This window comes from Acanthaster planci, linkage group LG18 (genome assembly GCF_054643075.1).
Source record: "Acanthaster planci isolate LZ-2023a linkage group LG18, COTS_SCS, whole genome shotgun sequence".
NCBI classification, from domain to species: domain Eukaryota; kingdom Metazoa; phylum Echinodermata; class Asteroidea; order Valvatida; family Acanthasteridae; genus Acanthaster; species Acanthaster planci.
Window position 1 is genome coordinate 4,435,704 of NC_141794.1, and position 16,837 is coordinate 4,452,540.

Genomic DNA, 16,837 nt, shown 5'->3' on the forward strand with positions numbered 1-16,837 from the left:
CAGTCTTTCAAGGGTTGGCTGTACAATCGTGAATTCTCGGTTAGGGTATCGTGGTAAACTAATGGGTTATATGGGGGGGGGAATGGGTCCCGGATTCCTCTTATGCCTGGAAGCAGATGCGCGACTGATGAACTTTTTCACCCAGTGCGTGGTAATCATCTTCACGTGTCCGGATCCTTGATCTACTGTCTGCGATCTTAAAACCCATCTGTCAATCACTTCGAAGATCTCTTATTCGAAGCACACAACCTTGACCGAGAACGCATAGTACTCTCGACCTCTGCAGTAAGAAGCAAGGACCACGCGTGTTTTGAGCTAAGTACCGTACCAGATCTTCCTTCGAAAGGAAGCCTGATTCCTCCATAAGGAAACCACTGATAGTGTTTTCGTCTTTTTTTCGGAGAAGGTCCGAGCGAAAAGCTCGTCTCGACGACAGTTCGGTTGCGACTGCTTGCCAAAAAAAAATTTACTAACAAACGTGCGATATAGAACGTACTGCCTTCCATTGAAATTATAATCGCGTGTGACGAAAGACAGGGACGAAATTATATAATACACACAGCGGTAATGTTATTTGGAGGCAGGGAGGTCTCACATCAAAATCAAACTGAAGTTTTGCCACCTCACGGGAAACTTGCCGCGGACAGGCCGACCACCCACCAGTCCAAAAAACCCATACGCGGGTGCTGGGGATTTGGCTGCGGCGACAGCAGGGTGCAGCGGGTTCGCAACATTTGACACCCGGGGGCCGGGGAAAGATCTGTCTATCACTGGAGAGGGGCGCAAAAAGGGAACTCGAACTCTTTCGACTACATACATATTGGAATCTTTTAAGGTGTGGAAAAACGGGCGATAATTGCTTTACACACACGTGCACCTCTGTCAGCGCGGGACGTACTGGGCGGGGAAAATCAAACGGAAATGTGGCTACAGTAGTTTCATTACTGTATAATGTGAAAAGTGTTAACAGCATTGTAGATTTGTTGTTCGAGTGTCACGGGGAGCTATTATTGTTCTTTGCGGATAAACACCTAGCATGGTGGTCCTACGTCGTGGCGTAACCTATTGCACCGCAAGCTAGCAGCTTTCACATTCACTCATGACTGATGCATTGTGTTTACAATAAACACAAATCGAGCAAGTTACAACATCAACAATACTCTTGAAAAATAAAAAAACAAAAATCTGTCATTTTCTTTCAGTGGCTGGTTTTCAAATACATTCTTTTGGAGATAGCAAAAAAAAATGGGATAGCCTCAAACAGTTAAGTGATATTGGATTTCGAACAGTTCAGCTCATTCAAATCCACTTCACACTTTGTCAAATCCCTGCTCCAGGTACTTGAAATGTTTCAAATTCACAGGAGTTACCCAAAATTAAACTGTATTTAACTCATGACAACCCTACATGGGATATACAGTGAAACAGTGTTTCTCGCATACCTTTTCGAAATATACGAAACATTCATATTTTATTGTGTAATCAAATCTCAAAGGACAGTCGTGACGAACAGTGACCTTTCGATTAGACTGTGGCGAAAGTGGCTAAATTGTAAAATTTTCTGCTTGAAGGATCACTCAATTGTGAGGTTTTTTTCTGTCTTTTTTAAATAGTGGACTCTTGCAAGTGACGGAAAACCTCGATTGCGTTTTGTGAAACTTTTGTTGAACTTGCGGTCAGGCCTCACGAGGCTTCACGGTCACACAGCTATGAAAGCTCTGCACATCACCACTGCACCTGCCGTTGAAGTGTGCAGCACCTGTCCAACGGGTCTGCTCGGCCTTGAACACCATCCAATTAAAAATAACTAATTTATTTTCCACTCAGCATAATCTCACGATAACAGCACTGACTGGAATAAAGAAGACTGATGTGTGGTGCCAGGACCGGTGACATTAATTTTTACACGAGTCACTGCTGTGGGAATAGTGACATTATACTGACCTGCAATCAATCTCATTTAGGCCTATCGCTTTTTGATCAATCAAGACGTGCGACGCACCTAAAGGCACAATACCTACACGGTACGATTACTGAATTTACGATTTGAACACCCCCTCCTTTCCCCGAATAATCTTATAAATAACCCTAAAGATAAATTTTAACCCTTGCTGGATGCGAAGAGGGCAAAAAGTATATGCAGTGTATCTCTCAAAGCTAGATACTCGGTATTGAACTGAGACCACATATGAAACAAGCACTGTACCAGTGCGGTACCAATAGTTTTAACCTTTTGCTTTAAATCGTGAGTGCAAGACTGAAGATAACTTTCAAGAATTGGGAGGGTCTGCACGGCGCGCACAAGCACATCTAGACATCTCGGGTGAGGGGTCATATCTGAGCAGCTAACAAGATCGAGGTAGAAGTGCTTTAATTAGGCGCGGCCCTCACAGGCTAGGGCAACGTACGCATTTCAAGACCGGTAAAATTTTCTGTCCTGGAAATCCTGCCATTTGGTAACATAGTAAGTTCATCTTCATTCCTCAGAGGCCTCTGTTGGTTTTCAAGACAAAAGGCAAATGACACAGAACACAATGCCCTGTCTAGTTTTGGTCTGTCTGTAGTTTTCAGTAGGACTTGAGGCAATTAGATGAAACGCACACTGCCTCGACTCCAGCATGAAAATCTCAACCCATCGCTCAAACAGATCCATACCACTGCAGCCATTATGTCTCCCACAACCTTCTGCGGTCAACCATCTTTGATGTGCATGAAGCCGCGTCCAAATGCGGTATCGAGCTATAGTGTAGCCATGGTGGAAGGACACAGAAGGAGTTTGAACTGTCCGGGCTATAACATCTGACCAATTACCGCATTCTGTGGTATAACGTTGGTTTCTTACACTTGGTGGCGAACAGCGAAAGCCACGCTGCCACAGCAGACAACCCTGTCGTTTCAGATCTAAGGTTCTGGACACGGCTTGACATCAGCGATTCTTAAGATGATCACAGGAATGTATAATATCGGGCCGCGTTCGAATTACTCGGGTACGACAAGAAAACAAGCAAGTACATGTACATTGGGGCATTCATGAGGCCGCAAGATGGCGGCTTCAACAAGCACGTGCGTTGTTTGCAGCAGTAGTCAAGTACATCGTAATTAGGACACGGCTCACTCGCTCACTCCATCCTCTGAAAATTAAAAGAAAAACCTTGCACCAGCCAATGTCGATTGGATTAAGCAGGTGACAACCACAGGGCAAGCTCTGACTGAATAGACCCGAAACTGAGTTGCAAATGTCCCCCCCCCTTTTTTCTTTTCATTTTAACTGACATGTATACGTATTATTATAGACGGGGTTCATCGAGCGGCCAGGGGCGGGTTGGCTTTTGAACGCATTGTTGACGCAAGACGGACTTTCAAAACGAAAGCTGACGACTTCACGTGGTGTCGCAACACCCCAAGCAGCAACATTTTAAGCGTTGGCCCTTAAAGAGATCGATACTCTGCTGTTATGATCGACACATAAAAACAATTACACTTATTCTTAACAACGCCTTAGTTATTTTCCCGGGAGAAAATCCATCTGAATTGAAGCCCATCTTGATGAATTTCAATATGTGTATCAAATACACATATTGAAATATTCCCAACGGCATAGGACCTGACGTACTATTCACGAAAGGCACAAACACACTCCGAAAGAGTGTTATGCGTGACAAGAGAGCAAAATCGAAAACCGTCATTTCCATTTGTACATTTTGCTACCAATCAAACACTGGGCCCTTAATGCTTTATCCCGAAAATGTGAAGTGACATCCCATAAAAACACTCGCCTTGAGAAACCCTTACACAAGAAAGAAGTTCACTGCTATTTTGGTCTTTCAGCGATCGAATAAGCTCTTCGCACTCTCCATCTGCGAAAGGTTTTAACTTTTTCAAAAAAGAGCGCATGACGATTCACCTGCTGATTTGCATATGCAACTGGTATCAGGCGGTAACTAGAATGCTTGCGTCTGAAGCTCTGTAATAGGCCACTGTGGTGGAGGTTTATGAAAATGTGTGAAAAGATAAGGACTTCGGTTCGCAGTTGCGAGTGTCCACGGTTTTGAAAGACATAAAGAAACAAAGTGGCCTGCCCACCCTGGGAACGAGGTGGTCGAATGAAGCTGAGACTTCTTAACCAGTAACCCCTGGTCGTGGGTTCGAGTCTCCTCCATTGCAAGTAACAGCCTTGTTAAGCACTCAGGAGGCGTAAATTTTGGAAATGCTTACAGGAAGTTGGAACGGAAAACACTGCAAAACGAAGCCATTGATGTTCCAGTGAAGGTAGACATTCCCTTTAATCACAGTCCCCTGGGAGAGGCATCAACCGTAGCCCCGAGTGTTGTTTTCACGCCCCGATTAGCGGCGAATTGCGCGAGAGGGCGACGCAGCTGGGGTCAGAACGGGGCATCGGGTCACCGACAAAATAGCAACAGGGAGTAAAAAGGGAACCGGATTTGGACTTGAAGGGTGGGATAACGCAGAGGAACAGTTTTTTGTTGTTGTTGTTGTTTGTTTCTTTTCAGCGAATTCGAACATGTTTCAACATGTCTGTGGTTGATCCAACTGTTAAACGGAGAAAGTACCAGGCAGAACTCAAGCTCCGAATATTTACAAGAGGGTAGTGATTTCCCGCCGCTTGTCTCCCATAACTCGAATTGATTGCCAGTGGGTAAATAATGTCGATTTGTCAATGTCAGGCTGGCTTGGTTTGGGATTTTAAAAGCGCCCTGTTAACGAAACGATGCGAATATATAAATATATAAATTACATAATCATTTTGAAGCAATTTCTTGAGGGTGTGAAACAACATAACTTGATCTTCAGTCTTCAGGAAACAAGGACCCAAGTTGTATTTAGAACGAAAACAAATAAGGTAGCATTTAGTATTACATTATATCGATTTGGGACGTACAGAGGCCATTTACTCCAAGACGCATTCACTTTTCAAATATCACTTTCACATTTCCCACAAGGCAATACGTGAATATAAAACGTTTCGTTCTATTCTTAACTCGTATGACACACAACACTTCTCAGGCGCCCCTTTTTCGAGCTCCGCCGGGCACAACGATAGGCGGGTAGACCTCTTCGCTCTACGTGTGCACGCTCTTCAGATGTACATGTACATGTACAGTACATGTACAGTACAGTACATGTACACGTACAGTGGCAATACCTTCGAGGGTTCACACAGCACAACCTGTGAGTTGTTACAAGCAGTGCATGTAGACCTATGCATGTAAATGTATACACTCAAAAATGCAAAAGGCATAAAAATGACAAGGGCCCTTTTAACTTGACAAACCTTTTAGATCATAACACGAAAACGCCACTCGGTAATGCATCAAGTCCGGAAGTTGCAATAAAACACGGGCGATATATCAACCATTGAAAATCAAGCGAATGAAGCCAGAAGTCCTCTCATGGGTCAATCCAAATGCCACGTGCGTAGGAGTGGTGGTAAACTTCACTCAAGTCTGAAGTCACAGTCGATGAAGGAATCCGGGGTTCGGCACGGTTTGTTGGAGTCGCGAAAACGACTGGGTGGTAGCCAAATGTGTGTACATGTAATTGTACATGTATATTTAAGTGCAAGCGCAAGCACAACAGGGTTTTCGGAAGGTCAAAGTACGCGCAAAGTGTAACTAAATCACCTTGAGAGAAGACTACGATGCAGCTATTTTCGTTCAAGTGCACTGCTCCTCAGAAAAATGGATTACCGTGAGGCAAAAGGCTCTGGGTCGCGCATGACTAAAGCATCATAATCGCGAGACAGCAACGGAGGATGTGTCGAAATGCGCCACCTACAGAGCCGTTTCCAGTAAAATTCAGACTGAATCAGACCGGTCGGTTAAGTTAATACAAAACGACCTTTCACATTGACAGGGGGCTATTGCTGCGCAACAAGCATGCATCTTGGGCTGTCAAAGAAAAAAAAGAGGGTTGCAAAATCGTACTTCCGTTGCCATTTCCTGTCCAAGGTTATCAGAACTATAGTGAGAGAGTGCAATGACTTTGCTCACCCACAAGCGGACCATTTTGCACGTAAAATATTTCTATTCTTGGCCAGAGTTAACCTTACGAGTTTACGCAATCATCAGTGCTATGCATCTCTCAGCTGTGTATAGGTACAGGCGCGGATCTGGTCTTTTAGCCACAGCAAAACGCAATTTTTGGACTGCACGCACTAAGACCTTTCTGAGGGATCACATTGTTTCTTATGTACAGTAGAAAGGTCGCCAGACCAGATGCACCCATCAACCGCGCTACTGGTGATTGGATCAACTTATGACATTCCCATTCGTATGTTTTTTTTCTAGTCACAGAAGACTGGTAAGACAGAATACTTTTCCATCACACATTCCAAGAACATTCCAAGGAACTCGATTTTACACCTTTAAAAGAAACTTTTTTTGACAAGAGTATAAGAAGGGTGAATATATCAACTGCTGGCAAAGACTCCCTGACCGGGCCATTTCGCTGCTCCAGGGAACTGGATTCAGAGACCGGATGCTGATGACCTAGCTGTACCTGACGTTAGTGGGCTAGTAAGTCAGAGCGGAGGCCATTTGGATTCTCCGAGGAGAGGCACCCGTGCAATCATTTCCGTCCGTCACCTTGATATGTATTTTCGACTACACAACTAAGCACAGATAGCCATGCACCAAACTATACCTACCGCGGGCACCGACGTGACCCGATCGATCCCCGAAGACGCCCCGACAACGTCCTCGCTGCACGGGGCTTGCTCTTGCGACCGAGCTCAAGTACCGGAAACGCGCCACTTTCTTGCCCTCTGGCGGAAGGAGAGCAGAGTACGGGAAATGGACTAGCGGCGTCGAGGGTGCGCGGGGTTGCATCACTTACACGCTGATATACCTGTTCCGTGGAAATCTATTTCAAAAAATTTACACCGATGTCATGTTGGTGTTATGCCTTATGAGTTTCCTGATTATTAGTTATGTGGGGCTCGGGGGCCTGTGACTTATTTTTTAAAGTATGTGTATACCATACCTTTCCAGTAATGTAAATTCTTTTTAATAAAAAAGTCCCAATATTAACGACGCACAATTAAAAATAGGGCTTTAAGGTGCCTGGCGAATATGCTTGAAAGAAATGGTTTCAATCAACGAGATTTTTTAAAAATTAGAAGTGCCTACAAAAGGAAAGGCAGCCACAGACGGGTTTGGGCACTGACTCGCTACTTATTCCGTAAACACTCATAATAAATCCAACATTGACGACATCTGAAACCGTATCACACCTTGGACAAAGACTAAACAATTCACATGCTAGCAGGAGACAGATGAGGGCTCGAAACGGGACAGGAATGTAAAAGTGGCAAAGAGTCTATAAATATATCGTACATAAATTGCAATAAAATCCAAGACTCTATCAACTGATTCTTTAATGGGCAAGCCATGCTTTTTCTTCCCTCGCTGTTGCCGTGTCATGTAAAGGCCAGTTTATATAGCTGATTTATGCCGTCACAAAGGGTTCACTATCGAGAATTACCGGGGCTTTATTTATCAAACGGCCTGCTCATGTCATCAAACAGTTTCCCACATGGAACATATAGGCCCTAGTACCGGCTTTTAGAGCATAATCCCATCGTCCTTGAGGCCGAGTCGCGATCAACGGCCACTTTGTAGGACTGCAACTGGTGACAAAAAGGCAAATAATGCGACACGGTGAAAGTGCTTTGACCTTGCATATAATCTTTCCTCGATACAAAAAAATGGGTCTGTCTATCGGGACAAAATTACTGCAGAAGAATTCTGCAAACGCAATACTGTACCGAAGCTTCGAATCTGCATGCTTTTTACAGAATTCGTTCCGAGTGGACTCAAGCGAAGTTCTTATAGCCAAGCCAGGTTGCGACCCGGAAATGGTTTCTCCACCCTCCGCCGAGACACTCTTCCCCCACCTCCATCCTGGGGTCAGCCTGATTCAGACCCCGCACATTCAGGTATGAGGCTCTTAACCCGACAAACCTACAGGTTCTGCGCCCAACAAGCCTGTACAAGCAAATGTCAAAATACTTGATGTCCACTTCTTGAATATACACAAAGCGTGTGTCACAAACCAAGGTACAATGGGTACTCGGCGTGTCAGAAAAAAAGACATAAAACATCGTTTGACTTATCCAATTTTTAAAGGCAAGCACGCGTCGCGCGGGAGTGCTTCGTTAGGCTAACTTTCTGGTGGGTCGGAAGTCGCTCGAAAAGTCTGAAAATAACTGTTGAATCACTGTCAAATACCAGACAAAGCCAAGTGGTAGTTGTTTCGAGGATTACCGTGATTTCCCATCACAAGTTGTGCGGCTTAGGTCCCCCAGCTTTTGCGAGTGATTGCAAAAGCCTTTTGATTATTATTGAGATGGATGGAGGGATGACTATCTGCCTACTTGGACAGTGGTCTCCTCCAATTAGGCTCACGGGTAAATCAGCACTTGTGCCGGCTCCCCCTCCAGGACGAGGTCGAGGGATAACATTGAACTTGATTCTGGTTGACAAGTCCTCCCGTGATGGTATATACACGAGACGGCAAAGCGTGCCTGCCATCATGGATGAATGGGAACAGGAGAACACTCTCCGCGGCCAATCACTCTTCCCGTTCCTCGGGAAATCTGCAATTTCCTTGGAGGAAGTCCCCCAGCAAAACACCCATTTGGCGTCCCCCAAGTCGATCCGAATTGCCGATTCCTCCTGTGCAACCCTAGTCATGCGCCCCGAGCCACTGAAATATATGTACAGTAGTTGCAGCACGGTCCAGTTTCAGACTATTTACTATATAATGATGCATATTAACAGGCCAGGCCAATCGAACAAATTCTGCGGACATAATAGATCTACTTCTGTAAATGCACAATGGGGTTCAAAAGACACAACATCCAGCATACTGATTTTGACCAAGCAGTTCATAATTTGAAAAGAATCTCACGAAAAAGTCACTTAATGTTGTCATGTAAACTAGGCCTATAGGGTTAAATTGATACAACCAGTGTACAAATATGCACGAACATGCCTTGATGTGGTACGAGCAAGACTTTTTGTAGTACAGCGACCATAATCAAACGCATCTCTGCACACGTCACCGAATGCTGTCGACTGTAACGCACAATGAACCGGAGTGTCCATCATCGCCCCAAAATTGCTGAGAGACGAAATGTATCATTCGTGCGAACACTGGAAGGCCCCTGGCCAGCTCCGACTTCACTTGACAGTTCACGAGTTCACTACACTCGATCGGTCGCGCCGGTTCGTGCCCTCTCACTTCGGGGGGGGGGTACGCACTCCGCGGGGTTTTTCCGAGACAGGCGGGTCGATCATTGATACGAAAGTTTATTTGAACAAACGAAATGTTGTGCTCTCCAAGGACTAAACAGTAAATGGACGTATCATCGATATGGAATGTGATCCGGCTGCCCTGACCCACATTCAAGGCGGAAACAAACTATTGAGTTAAGACTGTTTGGCACGGCTCAAGACGGTCACCGTCATGCACTTCGGTTGAAGTTATCCGACCTTTCCGTAGCTTGGTATGCCAACAATTAAAATAAGAATTTCTGCAATGCCTCTCCAAATCAAAACGTTTTCTTCGCAGACCACAGCTGATTCTATAATTTACCTGTTTCAATATACAGTTCATGTAATTATGTATCGAGCGCACGGGTTGGGCACTCGGTCAGGAGCTACAGCTATCATGGAGGTTATTGAATCGGGTCTGAGCCAAGGAATATAACAACTTTTTTATGCTCGTATTCAACAAGCAACGGCACTTGTTTATAGCGTCACCAATGTCATACACGTATTCCTTAAATTTCATTTTAATGCATCTTTTTTATAAAGTATACCGGCCAATTTCATAAATTTTTAGTATTTTGATAAATAGCCGCGTTCCTTGGCAACCTTCATATATCACTCAATGGAACTCTTTACGCAATGAGAAAGATACGAGCCTCTTCTGAGATATGACCTTCATTCATTGCGATTAGGGAAAAGGCCCTCCGCATCCTTTCTCTGCCTATCTGCGCCTTGAGTGATAGATCAAATGTGACTTCGGCTGATACGGTGAGGAGACGCCACAGGCTCACAACTGACATTCACATATAAGTGCGTTTATATTTATGCGCATTCCGGTGCGCGATCAGCGCACAAAACTAAACAGCTGCAGATTGACAATTGCGGCATCTGACTGTCCATCAGACGGGGTCAGCGCATCTGACCTTGTTATCCGCAAACAATGCGGAAAACCCATTCACGCTGCTCTGACGTCTTTTCCCTTTTCTTCATGTTCTTCTCCGCAAAAGCTCATAGACTTCGCACTGCTTTTCTGGTTACTTTTAAAGCCATGTCATTCTTGAAAATTCTGTGTAGGCCAACACGTGGGTTGCAAGAAAACCATCGAGGAACCATTCAAACTCCAAGTAGCATAAATAGGGTCATCTCTGTCCACCAACTGTCACAGTCTCAATGCCATCCGGTTTATTATTCCATTATGTGGGATTTAGGAGTGCAATTTAGTACAGTTGACTGCAGTTTAAACTGACCAAACGCTGCTACTCTGTTCCTTTATATTCGTGACACACATTGTGATCATTAAGCTTCTTTTCAGACATGAAATCCCTATAAATATTGATTTGAAGGTCCACAGTCACATTTTGTCGATTTACAGCCATTTGAAAGGACAAATCGAACGACATGTACATGTATGTAAAGGTTGCACAACTAAACCGTCTCGCACAACTACACCGTCTCGCTCTTTAAAACTAGAATCGAAAACACAATTTGTGACACTGGGAGGACAACTTACAAGGAAATCCGTATTCAAAAGTGGATTTTCTGCACAGTTTCTTCTTTTTTTATTTCGTTTTGAGGTTCTGCCTGCAGGTGTATCGTATTACCAGGACACGTGGGTGATTCCAGAAATTGTACACTGTAAAAACAACGTTAAGAGTTTAAACACTTTTCTGTACCCATTTTTTTCCACACGTTTAACCACTGACATTTTTATTAAAATGTGTTTAGGAATGTGTTTAAACGCTTTTCCGTGGTACATGTTCAGCTTTTTGAAATCCGTTTACCATTTTAACACATTTTTAAACGCATAACACTTAACATGTCGCTGTTAAACATGTCAAAAAAGCCGGAGTACAAAAATGTGTTTAGAAATGTGCTTAAACTGGGGTTCAAAAGTGTGACATTTTTGTGTCCCAGTTACATCTGACCTTTGTTATTTGACATTGAAATATCACCGGAATTGATTTCAAACTATTACTATTTGTTTGGCAGGTAATTTGCATTAATTTATCACTCTTGGAATTTAGAAAATGTGTTCTGAGCTTACAAAATCATATTTCAGATGAGACAGGGACACAAAAAAGGACTCTAAATATCTGGAATTACCCACATACCATCACTTGCGAGGGGACTGTCTGTCACTGTCAGCGAGGCACAGACCGAAATGACACCTTAACGATGAATAGGCCTAAGTAAAATTTGAGGCAATAAGGGAATTTTTCTTAGAATCTGGCGTCAACTGGAACGGCCAGGAGGCGGCAATGTCTAACTCTTCCCTGGTGACACGACGAAACCTAATGGAATCATGCTGTCCCGGTTCAAGATTTAGACATACTATTATCGTCTTCACTCCTGCAGGTAGCCAATGTCAGTGTCAGTTGACTCACGGGTGCGAAACAAATACGAAGAATAAACAGGTCTGCAGCACTCTTTTGTTCAGTGTGTGCCCCATACTGCTCCAAAAAGCACTAACAATTGGAATCTTTTCATTCGACCTTTCTCTCATTCCTCGAACAAATCCGTAACACCCATGGGTACATGTGTATACTGTAACACACCCACACTGAAAGAACGACGTTTTGAGTTCAAGGACCTGACAGTGATTAGCAGACCAGAAAAAAAGGGTATAACAACAAGGGCGCATGTTATTGTTGTCCAAAAAAACTACACTTGCTCAACAACATGTTTGTCTCTCACAACAAGCTCTACAGAACCACATTCTAAGGTGATTTTCCATATTATTTTTTCGTTTGTTATTCACCGCGCCAGAGGAGTCATCACTAATCGACACAATAGCCCCGTCTCGCCGGGGGTGAAATCAATAACGTCAATAGCTGGGCCACAAGTCTGCTTTCATTATGTACCTGCCGCGCCTGACCAGCAGGTTCAATGGCACGGAAGACATTCTGACCTTACGCTGAGTTTTTCATACAAATCACAGTGCCCCCCAATTGATCAAGTTCACAATTATGTCGGTAATTATACAGTGCTTTGGCAGTAACGAAAATTCGAAGTTGTGAATACACTCCATATGCACAGCTTTGAACACTTTCCAGTTTTTATAGGCAAAAAGTACGATGTTAAAACAAGGAATCTTATGGGACAAATTGCTTGTTCAGTCTGAACTGTCGAAAAATTTGTCCGACTGTATAAGTACCCGTTCGGCCGCTTAATATCTAAAAGCGATGAGGTATTCAATTAAAAACAGGTGTTAACATCACAACCCAAGGGGCAAGCGTCTAACGTTTTGGCACTCGCTCAATAAGTTACACACGGTGTTCGCCCAAGACGAGTAGTTTGGGTACAGTGCATTTGATTTGTTAATATAACGCTCTTGCAGTTGTGTAAATCCTCTTCACCTTAGTTCGCATTTTGTCTTCGCCCACTAGGCCTAAGGTCAGTCGAACGACCCCGTGTAGTACGATTACGCGCCGCGACGAGACAGCATTTAGTTCAGCCTCAGGCGTCACACCTGGATTCGCACGAGACCAAGTTCCAAGACTCTTTATTCTTTTCATCCCCTGCTTCATTTCGCAGAAACCCTCAGTCCTCCCAACGACCTTCTCACTGCTTCCCTTCAACCCGTCTTCATCGTTTTTGTCATTTACAATCATCCCCCTTTTTGACGGATGGGTAGATTGTTTACACGCAAGGTGCAAAGACCGAGATGCTACAGTCGAGCGCATGAACAGTGAGTGGGCAGCCACAATTACGTGTATATCGATCACAGGTAGTGCCATCCCTAAGCCAGAGTGGCACAATTCCAAAGTTCACGCGTGGGCGACACTTCTGCTACGCAGGCACACGGTGGAATTATTTCCATTTCTTGAAACAGGTGACTTCGACCTATGAGTCCTTGATCGGGCGGCCTAACCTGGCTATGGAAACACAACTATGTTGACAGTAACAAAACGCTAATAAAGAACACACAACCCCGCGAGAACACTATTCCAGGAACTACGCCATACGTAGGAACTGTACACACATTGTTCTGTTTACACGAACTGATTCGTTTGGTGTATTTGTTGAGCGTGTGTTTCATCCGCCGAAACACTTCTAAAACAATGTGACACATCTAAAAACAATTTCCTCCATCAAAACAAGAATCTGGCACTCTCAGAATTCGTCCAATTCATATGCAATTGTTACTCAATTATAACATTAATTACTCTAAAAACAACCGAATAGAAAAATGATTTGCGAAGTGGAAGTATGTTTGGGCACGCGGATATCCTCCACACATCCGAATAGCAGTATTAGAAAAACTTGAAGGCTTTCAGACAGGTTTTTATTAATCCAATATGACCTATCAAAATGCAAAGGAGTGATATCACTAGAATATTTCATCAAAGTGGTCCCTTTCCATTACAGGTCGTCGCTTCATCTGTGTTCTCCAACTAATGACTTCATGGAATATTGTGACAAACACGTCAAATTGTTGCTAATGCGCCCTTCATCTTGACTCCACTAGACTCCATTCCAGCCGTTCGACAGTACAAGTATCATAAAGGCGTACTAAACTTATTCTTGAACGGGCAATGAAAGTAAATCTCTTTCCGGCCGACCTGCCACGCAATGCCAAGAAAATCCGCTTTCAACCAGTGATGCTCCGTTATCTTTCCCAGGAAATCCCGTGCCTTTCCGAGTGAACCCCTAGTGGAAGATCTAACGGAAGTCAGTTGCTGTATGGCGGCCCCGAGCGCATCGGAAATCAATCAGCCTCGATATCATCGGATGCGATAAGATCTATAGCACTCGGAAGTAGTACAGGATGACAGCTTCGCCTTAAGTATAACGTCTTGCACTGTTATGGATTTATGGCTTTTTTAAGCCGCCAACTTTTTTTTTCATTTTCCGACGCGCCAAACAAAATGAACAACGAGAGCAAGCTGATCAGGGCGGAAGGGAAAGATATCACGTTGAAGATTAGGGTCTCACATGAGCCACGGAAAACGTTGCAGTATCAGGGGCGTATCAAGGGATCAGGCGGAAAAGGGAGGTTTGGAAGGTTATCGAGACTTGTTTTACTGTGACCCTGAATTATATCTTCGCCTACTGTTGTCATTAGCAAGGAACCACAAACTTCGCAGAAAGAGGGACATCAGAATGGGTGGGCCGGTCTTCTGCCCTCTCCGACTTGATTCGCCAACGCCTACTTTGGCGGGAAGTTACCACAGCGATAAAAGGTTTGGAAGACCATTTACAAATATGTTATGCTTTTGAACGTCTGTTCCAGAGACACTCTTTTGAATATAGGCATTCCCAGGAATATTTGTGGATATCACGAAATTAATACAACTTGTCGACAAAAGTTCCAGCGTGTCTAAAAACTGACAGGATTTTGACTGTTCACGCTGATGAGTCAAGGGGACGCATCAAATCCTGTTACTGAAAATCTCGTCAAGTTCGATAGCCTTCTTGCTGTCAAATTTCTTCGCACGGTCTACTAACACTGGAGTGAACGTACGTGACAATTACTAACGCGCAGTCTACAGGAACGCCAGATTGACTCTGAAAAACGCGGGAGGAAGACGTGAAAGAGATGAAACCGGTTCCTCCAATCAGGAGTGAAGTGTCCCTGTAACCAAACCAGTAAGTGAGTTGTGAACAAAAGAGAAGACAGCTGTCATAATCAGCCAACCAATCAATTTACTAAACAGTTTGTCCACAGAGGCCACCATTTACATTTTCAAGGCAACCTGCCATATTTGTTGCTATTTCAAGTTAAGGAAACTTCATGGATTGATTAAAATTGTTTGATCGAAGCTCATATAACGTCATTATCTCTCATTTGTCACACCTGCGGTCAAGTTCCACCCACGCCGTATCGGTTATCAGATCCCTGGAATTCAAGTTAAACCTCGCTGTCCCACAGACAGTTATCGGGGAAAGACAGATGACTGTTAAGTCAAAAGCAAACACATGTACACACACAAACACATCCGGCACCCTTTTTTTCAAAGGAAGAGGCGAAGTGAGTGACACCCCAGGTAAACGCTGGACCATGTGACCTGCAGAGAGAAAATGACACGACTCCCTGTTCCCCTGTTCAAACGCGACCAAAAAAATATCGGGGCATTGAGAATGAAATCGCCCAACTTGACCCAGACATTAGATGGGTCAAGTATGCAACTTTTTTGAATACAAACAGTTCCATTGTAGACGCACTGAGCGGCCCCTCGACTCTACAGATGCCTAGAGGGGTCATGGTGAGGGAAGGCGTTGACAGACGCGTATAGCCAGGGGGCTACGTGGGGCATGACAGGGAGCCATGAGGTAAAAAAGATCCGCCGATATTTTCACCACAACGAGTTATTTCAGAAAAGGAAAGCTGCACATTTGGCAGCCACAAGCATAGCTAATCTTAGGTAACATAGGCCTAACTGTAATAAAAGTTGCAGTGGGCCTTCCCATCCATGTCATCACACGATGCAAGGCATTAAAAAAGAATTCGATATTTCAGTGTCTGTTGGTAATCTCGCCAGGAAATTCTGTGTACATCCCATCACATTTGTATCTGTGTCAACAATTTGCTTTCCTCCGACTTCTCCAAGTTGTCGCCATATCAACAACTGGCAGACACTCTGGGTTTTCACTCATTTCTCAGTACGTCGATGCACGGACCATTTACTGTGTGCAGCAGTTGTTGCAATGTACTAATAGGGGCGATTAACAATAGTGCGCCTCCAAGAGTTTCCAACGCATTAGCCAATCACAACGCGCGAAATCTGTCGACCCTTTCCAAACGCGCATTGGGTCGAAAGATTTCGTGCATCGTGATTGGCCAACACGTTGCAAACTCTTGGAGGAGCACTATTGTGAATCACCCGTATTCCAAATTGTCTGCAGTGCTTCGGTCAATCGGTAAAATGTATTTCTTTATATTCATTCCAAACGAGTTGCAAATATCAAGAATGTATGTTCATCATGCTTAGTTTAAAATGGTCATGTAACCTGCAATACATATAATTTGCTTGCAAGTGTATTTGTATATATGAATAATGTAAGCTATCTGCATATATTTCAATTTGTGCCTGCCACTCTCTCGGTTCAGACAACGGAGGGCGTATACTTACTGGTTAGTACAATACTGCGCTTAACAAGTGATTCATTGATTGGTTTGGGTCCCAGTCAGCCAATCCGACATGAAATGAGACAACATATGTTGGCGTGAGTCACCTTCGACCCCGCCTCACCTACTTCACGGGTCGGGGTTGCAAGGTGTCATGAAATTTGGGTCAAGTTTAGAAACGGAGATCTAACATTGTGTATAATGCAGGTGTCACCGATAGCTCGCACGGAAACATTTTTATAATACTTTTCAACTTCTGACCCGGCCACCAGCCGTCTGGTCCGTCTAGCTTTCCCGCCAGGGGCTGTTTTGGCCAAAGGTTCAGGTCGGTGTTTACCTCCGAGTATACATTTAACATCTATCTTACATGACGCCTGCATGTACGGATAACGGATAATGTACATTATCCGCGTCTCCTGTGTTTTTCAGCCGGCAGGCCTCCAGACTGGTTGAATCCGTGAGAAGGGAGGAATGT

General features: G+C 44.2%; 1 protein-coding gene across 11 annotated transcripts in view; it reads right to left on the minus strand.

The window, feature by feature from the left end:
• Window positions 1-16,837, minus strand: part of LOC110978304 (uncharacterized) — a 202,026-nt gene that overhangs the window by 79,221 nt on the left and 105,968 nt on the right. The gene's annotated exons all lie outside the window — the stretch shown is intronic.